Below are 11,767 nucleotides of genomic sequence, written 5' to 3'. Positions count from 1 at the left end.
GGTCCCTGGTAGAATAATGGATTCGTGTTTGTTGGAGTCTTAACCATGCCGGCAAAAAGTTGATAAAAATGACACTTGTAAAAAAAGAATCCTTGAGCCCCCACCCCAAACCTCCCTGAATCCGCCACTGCGTTTTTACGGGAAACATCCCCCCCCAAAAAAAAACAACAACAACAAAACAGCACCCTATATAACAATGCATCACTTATTACATTAGCCTAGGCAGTGGCTGGTTCTTAAAAAATAACTAGAAGCAAATGAAACCGGGAGCATACAATACTCAATAGTATACCCATCTCCTTTTCTTCTTTTTTAACATCGGGATCGTTGTTTTCAAAATATTTATTTGTACGTGGCTGATTATAGGGAAAAGAGTACCAATTAATTTCCCATAGAACTCTATACAAACCTTTTGCCCTCCAAGTAATTTACTAATTCCCGTTCAAACAAATCACTGGTATTATTTGAAAGTTCGTTCTAAGCACTTATTAAAAACACGAAAAAAATATACCGTTCCGCGGCGTTTATAGGTCAAATTTGCAGTTATTTAGAACTTACAGAGATCGGCAGTAAATGACACCCTGCCAAAAATATCAATCCCCACTCCTACAATCTCCCCTGGTATTTCTAGAATTTTTGTAATATTCCCACATTCCATCATTTATTTCAAACATTAATATTTTTACTTTAAAATGAAAATATTTACATACCTCAATTCAGCCAATCAGGTAAAGCCTACCCATTTATTACTCTGCTTCATCTTGTTCAACCAGGAAATGATGTCAAAATCTGGGTCTTTGGTGCTCTTTTTCCTATACTTACATATTTACCTATCCCAGAATTAGTCAATTTTGTAATTTTCAAAGACCTTATACTTACCAATATACATGTATGAAATTTGAGGCCTGTCACTTCAGTGTCTTGGAATCTGTGGCCATCTTAATGAATGTCCCCTCCCTGCTGCAGGTGCTTTTCCAAAGAGTGAAAAACTTTCATTCCTGTGATGAAATCTGGATACAGTTGTCACTGTAATGAATAAAATATTTATAAAATAACATGATTTTGTTTTTTGATGTTAATAAAATGATATAAAGTCATAATTGTGTCAAATTTTTCATAGGGGTGGAATCTACCCAGAATAAAGAAAAAAGGTCCAAAATTTGATAAATCATAATTAATTAAGCAAAATTAAAAGGTTTTAAAAAGACTGATATAGAAATTTTCTTATGCTTATGAAAAGTAAATTGATTTAGACTCTGATATACTAAATGATTCTTATCTAACCCCTCCTGTTGCTTAAGTATATACAAAAAAGTTTCCCCACCCCCCAGTGAAAGACACTTAGAGAAATAGCAGGTGCCCCCTATTATATTTGTTTACAATTAATTCAGACAAGAGAAAATTAATACTTTTGATAACAAATCAAAGTGCAGTGTCTGATAGTCTTATACAGTACAACCATAATCTACATTATTGAATTTCATGCTTTAAAAAGGGGAATTCAGATTAATTTGTAAAAAATTAAGAAATGCAATAATTGACTTAAAACCCCAAAATGTACACCACAATAAGAGGCTGAAAAATTAATAAATGAAAAATTTACCTGCAATGTACAGAAATCTGTCCGACAAAATATATCGGGTGGGTAGCGAGTCTCCATCTTCTTCTCATATAGAGAAAATGCCCCCCGCCGATCAGATACCAAGCTCTCCCGGGTCCAGGAAGCTGAAATATGAAAGTCCTCTATAGTCTTTAAATGAAAATAAATCAATAAAGTTAGTCAAATTAAGCATAAATCATAAAGAAAACAGCAATATTTTTCAAGTTTTCTGAAAAATTACCAAATTACATATCTTCTACATGGCCGAATGTTTAAAAAAAGGATCCGTCAAGGGTGGAATACACGTTTTACAATTTTACATGTAATTACATGTAAATATTAGAAAAGTCAAATGTGATACATGCAGTAATGCCATTCCAATAATTCAAGAAAACAAAATCAGAAGCCTATGGTCACAATAATTAAGATTATATCATGTTGAAATTCTACATATTTGGTTAGCTAGTCTAAGGGAAGTAACTCTAAGTACAAAAACTGGAAAGCAGTAGAAAATGAGTTGCAGAGAGTCACCCTGATGGAACTACAAAGAGCAAAAAGAGGGAAAACACATACCTTTGTGTAGCTACAATATAGAAACAACCAAACTACAAACTGATCCCCCCGCAGTCAAAGGGAGGCAATCCAGAGGATCACATACACTACCGACATGATACGTCAAGACAGAAAATGACCTCCTTTCACATGAACACCACGAAACGCACATTTAAGGGCCGAATAAATTATTCGAAAAGATACCAAACGTGCAGACGTATAAGAAACTAAACAAAAATTAACACCAGGCCACCATCCTACACTTCCAAAAGTACACATATATAGCAAATCATATAAATACACAATTACATGTACATGTAAAATACATACATAAATTTATGAATACATACAAACATTTATTATAAGATCAATCTGATACATTTTCTTAACTTACCTTTCTCCTATGGCCAAGTCAACTACACATTGTTTTACCAATTTCCATCCTCTGTAACCCCCCCCCCCCCCCCAATGTCTACAAAAGACCCAAAATCACCTCTAACCCTAATTCCACAGATAAATAATTCAAATTTTTGCTAATTTTTCTCTCGAAATGTCTTCAATATTCAAATAAATTGCTAAAAATAACTTTTCATGACTTTCACTTCACTTTACTTATTAAAAAAATGGAGTCTCTATAGGGAAAAGAGTACCAATTAATTTCCCATAGAACTCTATACAAACCTTTTGCCCTCCAAGTAATTTACTAATTCCCGTTCAAACAAATCACTGGTATTATTTGAAAGTTCGTTCTAAGCACTTATTAAAAACACGAAAAAAAATATACCGTTCCGCGGCGTTTATAGGTCAAATTTGCAGTTATTTAGAACTTACAGAGATCGGCAGTAAATGACACCCTGCCAAAAATATCAATCCCCACTCCTACAATCTCCCCTGGTATTTCTAGAATTTTTGTAATATTCCCACATTCCATCATTTATTTCAAACATTAATATTTTTCTTTTAAAATGAAAATATTTACATACCTCAATTCAGCCAATCAGGTAAAGCCTACCCATTTATTACTCTGCTTCATCTTGTTCAACCAGGAAATGATGTCAAAATCTGGGTCTTTGGTGCTCTTTTTCCTGAAAAGTTACAGTCAATACAGACCCAGAGTGTCCAGACTGTTACTGAGACTCTGACAGTCTACAGAATTTGTTTTATCTACAAGTCATAATATTGACCCAATGGACCACGAAGGTATATATTGTTGATCGAATATTTATATCTCTGCTAATATAATAAAAGAATACATCTAAGTAACGTTATCCCGAAGTGGTACTTGAACTTAAACTTAAAGTACCCAAATTCAGTCACCGTGAGGTCTGGTATAATCACTAGATTTAGGTACACAGGTTAATTTACCTACATAGCTTTATTTACCTACCTGAGGTAACTTTATTTAGCTACCAAATCAAACCATAAGCGGAAAACACCCCGGATTTCTCTTGAAATTATATTTTGATTTGTTTTTTGTTTGCTACCTGGCTACATAAAGTCATAAACTTTTATTTAAGGATATTAGCAAAAGATTTCGATTACTGGGCTTATATATCAACACTAAATAGAAAGTGTGTCACACCAGTGTACATTTTGTTTGATGTAGTATCAGTGTATGGTATGTCATGTAAACCTTTGTAATCTGAAAGCACTGGTCCATCGGACAAAACAGTTGAAAATCTTATTGGTCTGATGCACTAACAAGTAAACTGGTCCGTTCGTCCAAGATTTGATTTGGTTGGGCTTCAAATTTTATATTTTCTGTTTCATCATATAGACACTTGAACTAATACCAAAGCGTATTGTTGATTGGTATTGTTTTAAAACCTACTTCCACCACAATATTTCTAAACTATTTCGATTGGACAGTACCAGGGAAAAAAAAGAAACATTTCATTAATTTTTTTTAATGTGTAATTTGTTTATTGATTCATATGATATTTATAGGATCTCACATGATTTGTAGTTGGATATGATTTTTATCCAACGAGTTGTGTGTTTTACATCCCCAAGCCTTGGTGAGGGGATAAAACACAGATCAAAACAGCAATGTGTTCTATATATCTCTCCATTATTGTTGTCCAAAATCAAAAATGCTGATATTCTAGGCTTAGGGGTGTGTTTTTTTTTCAGTCATATGATCTGAGAAGAAAAAGCTTTTGAAAATGATGGAAGAATCTTCCGATGAATCAACAGAAATAATCTCCAATGAGGAAGCTGAGTTAGCCAAGAAAATGCAAGAGAGCGCAGAACTTTCCAATACAGGTACAAATAATTGATCTATCATATCTCTTGGAAGATCAAAAGACCATTTTTGACAATTCTAGTTCAAGTACCGTGGATCCCGCTTATTCCAATAGTAACATTGTCAGCTTTCTGTTATCAGAATAGCGGAATATTCAAATAGCCGATTGCTGTATTTCGAGTCCAAACAAAGATGTAAAGTACTACATGTATTGACAATACAAATTTCAAACTTGCACTTTCATTTTCGTTTGATTACTTTACCAGGTGATTCTCTTAAAATAAAATGTTAAACTTACTTATCAATCAAATGTGATAACATTTTTCAAATAAAATTACTTATAAAAATTGTTTTTAGGTCACCTGAGTAACTCAGGTGACTTATTGCTATCCGTTTTCGTCCGTCGTTGCATGTCCATCGTTTGTTAACATTTGAACATTTTCAACTTCTTCTCTGAAACCACCAAACCAATTTCAACCAAATTTGGTATACAGCATCTATGGGTGAACTGAAGGGGAACATAAATTGTAAATTTCATGGTCCCTGCCCCCTTGGGGCCTGGGGGTGGGTGGGGCCAAAACCACTAAGATTATTGCAATCTTTAAAAATCTTCTTCTTTACTCTTGGACATCAAGCAGGCAAACTGGTGGCATGAATGTATTGAGCTTTGAGTCCTCTACCAAAATTGTGAAATTCATGGCCCCAGGGTCAGGGGTTCTAGTGCTAGGGCGGTGCTATATAGATTATATAGTGAAAATGCATTATTTCTTTAAAAATCTTCTTCTCTGCTCCTGGGTATTAAATAAACTATGTAAGTACATAGTTATGATGAGCAAGAGTGCCTCTTCCAAAATTTTGAAATTTATGGCTCCATGGTCAGGGGTTCTGGTGTTAGGGCGGGGCTCTCAGAGCTGTGGAAAACTTTTTCAGATAGCCAGTCATTCGGACAGGCAAGAAGACAAAATATGCCGGTCCGAAGTGATTTTTGCCTGTCCGAAATAGTAAGTTGCAAAATTGAAAAGAAAAGCCTAACATTTATTTTCTTAATTATACTTTACTTAATAATAACATTCAGTTTCAATTTCCAAGTCCTCCTTCGTTTTCGTTTTTTGCATTTATTATAATACTAGATTTCATCACTTTTGGGCAGGCGTCAATGATAATTCTGCATAGACTTAGTATAGGTAATTTTTTGAAAACTTTAATGCATTTGCGAATTGCATTTTACCTCGAAAAGGAGCCTACGAAATTCTGTGCATCGATACTACCATCATGAAATCAATGAAAAAAAAACAAAAACGACGGAAGTACTAGGTTTACCGCTTTACCCAACTGTGTTTGAAATTTTTCTGTAGAAATGTTTTACATGCCCAGGTATTTAGCCTGTCTTTATTTTTTTTAATGTTTTCTACCTAATTCTGTCCCATTTGTAAATTTAAAACATCACGCAAGACAATACTGGTTTCACTTTCATTTCCTATAGCCTCGATCTCGTGTAAAGAAAAAGTATTGCGCAATCGTATATAAGATACAATAATTAAAGCTGGGAAGTGCGCCGATGATGGGCCTAAATCAAAATGGAAAAACAAAAACATTTGACAAAGAAAGAGGTCGGTCATTTGGACCGACATCGATAGCATTTTTACCAGTCACAGGCATTTTTTGCCGGTCTTGCTGGCATGACCGGCAGTTTTCCACAGCTCTGGGCTCTATTGATTATATAGTGAAAATGCATTTATTCTTTGAAAATTTTCTTCTCTGCTTCTGGGTATTAAATAAATGAACTAAGTGCATAGTTATAATGAGCAAGAGTGCCTCTTCCAAAATTGTGATTTTAGGACCCCAGGGTCAGAGGTTCTGGTGTTAGGGCGGAGTTCTATTGATTAAATAGTGAAAATGCATTTATTATTAGAAAATCTTCTTCTCCGCTTCTGGGTATTAAATAAACTAACTAAGCACATAGTTATGATGAGCAAGAGTGCCTCTTCAAAAATTGTGAATTTTATGGCCCCAGGGTCAGGGATTTTAGTGATAGGGAGGGGTTATATAGATTATATAGTGAAAATGCATTAATTCTTTGAAAATCTTTTTCTCTGCTCCTGGGTATTAAATGCATCAACTAAGTATATAGTTATAATGAGCAAGAGTGCCTCTACCATAATTGTGAATTTTATGGCCCCAGGGTCAGGGGTTCTGGTGTTAGGGCGGGGCTCTTTTGATTATATAGTGAAAATGCATTTCTTCTTTGAAAATCTTCTTCTCTGCTTCTGGGTATTAAATAAACTAACAGAGGGTATAGTTATGACGAGCAAGAGTGTCTCTTCCAAAATTTTGAATTTTATGGCCTCAGGGTCAGGGGTTCTGGTGTTAGGGCGGGGCTCTATTGATTATATAGTGAAAACACATTAATTCTTGGAAAATCTTTTCCTTTGTTCCTTGGTTTTATGCCAATGATCCAAGTATATATATATATATATATTTATGATGAAGAAAGGTACATCTAGCAAAATGGTTATTTTTTATGCCCCCCCTCCCCTCCTGGTTCAGGGGGGGGGGGGTTCATAGTCTGAAAATAAATTAATGCTTTGAAATCTGCTCTTTGGTATTAATCAACCATTTTATGATAAAATTTGCAAAATTTTGAAATATGTGGCCCCAGGGTCAGTGGTTCCTTTGGGGTGAGGTGCAAAACTGGTTATAAAGTGGAAGTGCATTTTCTCTAGGTATTAAGTAAATAGAGTAAGCATGCTAAGTTTATAATTATGATAAGCAATGGTGCCTCTTTCAAAATTGTGAATTGTAAATTTCATGGCCTCTGGTTTAAAACATGAACCAAAGTTAAATGTTTGAAAGTTGTTACACAATACTCAGGTGACCTATAAGGCCCTTGGGCCTCTTGTTTAATAGTTATTGCCATCTTTAATCAGCATATATGTTTACATTCCTTCTTCGATGGCCGCCATTTTGGAAACTTTTAACCGCTATCCGATTAAGTGGAAGTCACTGTACTTTTGTGCCCTAAATTAATGAGAAATGCATGAATAAACATTTTTATGCCTCCTTCAAATAAAGGAGGGCAATTTGCTTTATTGCTGTCATTGGTCGGTCGATCTATCTCTGTCTAGATCTGTTGGTCCACCAACAGTTTCAATTCATTTTCTTCTCAGATGTATGTGCAACACATACTGAAATTTAATTTGGTATACAGATTTATAAAAATATTTAGGTCAAATTCGGTTTGGGATATGATCGAGCAAGGTTTAACAGAGTAAGCCCCCCCCCCCCTTTGGACTTAGAAAAATTCAAATTATTTGCCGTTTTCATTTCATTTTCTTTGCAGAGGTTGGGCATACTGAAATGAATAAGAATATCTAAGTCAAATTTTGTTTTGGATATGATCGAGTAATTTTTAACAGTTATGCTCTTAAGACTTTCCAAATTCCAAAAATTCTAATTATTTGGAGGTGGGAGGATAAGTGTTTCACAAATATCTTTTGTTTTAATCAGTATGTTTCATTGTACCAATCAATCTGGTGCAATTTCAGCTAAAAATACTTCAGTTGCAGGATTTGATGTACATTCTCTAGATGATTGATCTTTAAAGAATTTTAATTCAACTGAATCTCAACATCTTCTCAAAAACCAACTTAAGGGCCAATTTCAACCCAACTTGCCACAAAGCATTCTTGGGTGAAAGGGATTCAAATGCAAGGGGATAAAATTCAGAATGATTTAGAAATTTGGTGGCATTATTTAATAATCTTCTTCTCAAGAACCATTGGGCCAGAAATGTTGAAACTTATTATATGAAACATTCAAAACATAGTGTCGGTTCAAGATTTGTTAATGACCCCCCAGGTTGAAGTGAGGCCATAATGGGGGATCAAAATTTTACATGGGATTCTGTACTAGGAAAAAATCTTCCTCTCAAGAAAAACAAAACCATGACAAATCATATTATGAAAGCATCCTCAGTTAGTGTAGATTTAAATTTGTTTAAATCATGACCCCTAAGGTTAGGGTGATAGATTTGATAATAAAAATTTGTATAAAAAGGTTTTTGAAAGTCTTCTTCTCAAGAATATATAAATGGAGATGTGTATTGAATGGAGCATCCTCAGGCACTAAAGATATGAATTTTTTCAAATCAGGACCCTTGGGTAAGATAGGGCAACAATGGGGGATCAAAATTTTACAAAAAATATGTTGGAAAACTTTTTTAAAAACTACCGGTACCTTAGAAAAACAAAGCAAATATTAATCGTATTGATATGAAGCATTCACAGGTAGTGTAGATTCACGTTTATTCGGATCATGATGCCCTGGTGAAGGGTGGGGCAACTATGAGGTATCAAAGTTCAACATAATTAGAAAGAAATATAGGTTTATTGATTATCTGATTGATTTTATATTCCATTTGAGAATTTGTATAGAATATGGTGGGGCTACAGATTTACATGAGAATAGATAGGTAAAGGAATCTGCTGATGAAGAAATGGCCCTTTGTTAAACAGTTAAAGGTATGGTAAATCAAAATATATATTGAAAATCCTTTTTCAGATACATCAACTACAAAGTTTGTTGCCAGTGTGTCAGCTCCTGCTCCACTGCCAGTATTTATGAGCATTCCTGAAGCCTCTCCATCAAGAACTACACAGCAGGTATACAAAACAAAACAATTTGTAGCAAGGTTGCTTAGTAGATCAAATCAGTACTATATAAAAGATCTTCATGGCATCAACTTAAAGTCAAAAACCAATCTATATATATATAGGGATCATCACTGGCTTTACGCAGCAATGGACAATACTGATGCTTGCTGTTGATTAATTTCTATATAGTGATGCGTCAAATAACTGAATCATCGGTTAATGGCAGGAAAATAAAATAAATGTAAATAAACAACAAAGCTGTAAAATAATCATGAAACTTTTTTAATGGGCATACAAGAAGGTAAAACTAATTGACTTTTAGATCTCTCTTTTAACCTTAAAATTTTACAACCAAAATTTTAATGTAAACATTGAAGCATCAAGCCCCAGTACTGAATATACCATATACCACACCCGATTGTTTCTCATATATAACATGCAATCACTGTTCTGTCTCAACTCTAAAAAACTGTTTTACAAAAGAATGTATGGCCAAGACCCAAATTTTATTCTGTCTTTAACTTTATAATTTACATTATATTGAAAATACTATTTATCTTTTCAAAGAAATATAGGAAGATTTATATGCATGCAATTTCAAACAGAATCATTTATCAGGAACAATTTTATAATCCACTTTTAAAAGTTGCTGGTCTTAGTCGAAAGTTCCTTTGTAAAATAGGCCCCAGAACTTTAGCTCGAGTGAACAGGGATAGCAAACCTAGGGGTTGGTTAGATACTTAGAGTCCACTCTGTGTTAGGTTATGTATTGGTTACAGTTCACTCTGTGTTAGGTTATGTATTGGTTACAGCCCACTCTCTGTAAGGTTATGTATTGGTTACAGTCCACTCTGTGTTAGGTTATGTATTGGTTACAGTCCACTCTGTGTTAGGTTATGTATTGGTTACTGTCCACTCTCTGTGAGGTTATGTATTGGTTACAGTCCATTCTCTGTTAGGTTATGTATTGGTTAGTGTCCACTCTCTGTTAGGTTATGTATTGGTTACAGTCCACTCTGTGTTAGGTTATGTATTGGTTACAGTCCACTCTGTGTTAGGTTATGTATTGGTTACAGTCCACTCTCTAGGTTATGTATTGGTTACAGTCCACTCTGTAGGTTATGTATTGGTTACAGTCCACTCTCTGTGAGGTTATGTATTGGTTTGAGTCCACTCTCTGTTAGGTTATGTATTGGTTAGTGTCCACTCTGTGTTAGGTTATGTATTGGTTTGAGTTCACTCTCTGTTAGGTTATGTATTGGTTTGAGTCCACTCTCTGTTAGGTTATGTATTGGTTACAGTCCACTCTGTGTTAGGTTATGTATTGGTTACAGTCCACTCTGTGTTAGGTTATGTATTGGTTACTGTCCACTCTCTGTGAGGTTATATATTGGTTACAGTCCATTCTCTGTTAGGTTATGTATTGGTTAGTGTCCACTCTCTGTTAGGTTATGTATTGGTTACAGTCCACTCTGTGTTAGGTTATGTATTGGTTACAGTCCACTCTGTGTTAGGTTATGTATTGGTTACAGTCCACTCTCTAGGTTATGTATTGGTTACAGTCCACTCTGTGTTAGGTTATGTATTGGTTACAGTCCACTCTCTGTGAGGTTATGTATTGGTTTGAGTCCACTCTCTGTTAGGTTATGTATTGGTTACAATCCACTCTCTGTTAGGTTATGTATTGGTTAGTGTCCACTCTGTGTTAGGTTATGTATTGGTTTGAGTCCACTCTATGTTAGGTTATGTATTGGTTTGAGTCCACTCTCTGTTAGGTTATGTATTGGTTACAGTCCACTCTCTGTTAGGTTATGTATTAGTTACAGTCCACTCTCTGTTAGATTATGTATTGGTTACAGTCCACTCTGTGTTAGGTTATGTATTGGTTAGTGTCCACTCTCTGTTAGGTTATGTATTGGGTTACAGTCCACTCTCTGTTAGGTTATGTATTGGTTACAGTCCACTCTCTGTTAGGTTATGTATTGGGTTACAGTCCACTCTCTGTTAGGTTATGTATTGGTTACAGCCCACTCTCTGTTAGGTTATGTATTGGTTACAGTCCACTCTCTGTTAGGTTATGTATTGGTTACAGCCCACTCTCTGTTAGGTTATGTATTGGTTAGTGTCCACTCTGTGTTAGGTTATGTATTTGTTACAGTCCACTCTGTGTTAGGTTATGTATTGGTTACAGCCCACTCTCTGTTAGGTTATGTATTGGTTACAGCCCACTCTCTGTTAGGTTATGTATGGTAGGAACTATATGTGAGTCATATGTCTCTTCTTTCTTTTAGAAATCAAAGGAATCCTCATCTCCAGCTTCTCCTCCTACACAAAGGTAAAACTGGATGTACCAAAACCTGCTGCTTAATCAGTATGTAGCAAAAAGATTCTAGTTTTGTAAACTCAATCTTATTGTGAAAACCTAAAATGTCCTCAATATATTTATATACATGTACATGTATGTATGTGGGAAAAAATCAATGGACTGGTGCAGTTAGAGTAGTACATCAGTGAACTTTTATCCATATATTCAGTATCAACCATCAAAGTTTTACCCTGCATATTATTTACTGTGAACAAACTTGAAATTCTCGGAAAATAAAAAAATAATGTAGTTCAGGGATTAATCTAAGGCATATTTACTACTAATCTGTGTGCTTTTTCCCTTTAGAGAAAATTTCCCCTGAAGATCTAATTTTCCCCTTTTGATGAGTAAAA

General features: G+C 34.8%; 2 long non-coding RNA genes across 2 annotated transcripts; one reads left to right on the top strand and one right to left on the bottom strand.

Moving 5' to 3' along the window:
* Window positions 1–585: 585 nt before the first annotated feature.
* LOC134264640 (uncharacterized) lies at window positions 586–3,225 on the bottom strand. The gene is made up of 3 exons (XR_009991576.1): window positions 3,136–3,225; window positions 1,604–1,725; window positions 586–1,026 (listed from the first exon to the last, which is right to left on the bottom strand). It is a non-coding gene; the product is annotated as an uncharacterized LOC134264640 (long non-coding RNA).
* A 38-nt stretch (window positions 3,226–3,263) lies between these two features.
* LOC134264641 (uncharacterized) lies at window positions 3,264–9,039 on the top strand. The gene is made up of 3 exons (XR_009991577.1): window positions 3,264–3,352; window positions 4,286–4,417; window positions 8,958–9,039. It is a non-coding gene; the product is annotated as an uncharacterized LOC134264641 (long non-coding RNA).
* Window positions 9,040–11,767: the final 2,728 nt, after the last annotated feature.

The sequence above is a fragment of the Saccostrea cucullata genome, unplaced genomic scaffold (assembly GCF_032062105.1).
Source record: "Saccostrea cucullata isolate Sc308-1 unplaced genomic scaffold, CSIRO_AGI_Scuc_v1 ctg1225, whole genome shotgun sequence".
In the NCBI taxonomy this organism is placed as follows: Eukaryota; Metazoa; Mollusca; class Bivalvia; order Ostreida; family Ostreidae; genus Saccostrea; species Saccostrea cuccullata.
This window is presented reverse-complemented; position numbering and strand designations above follow the sequence as displayed.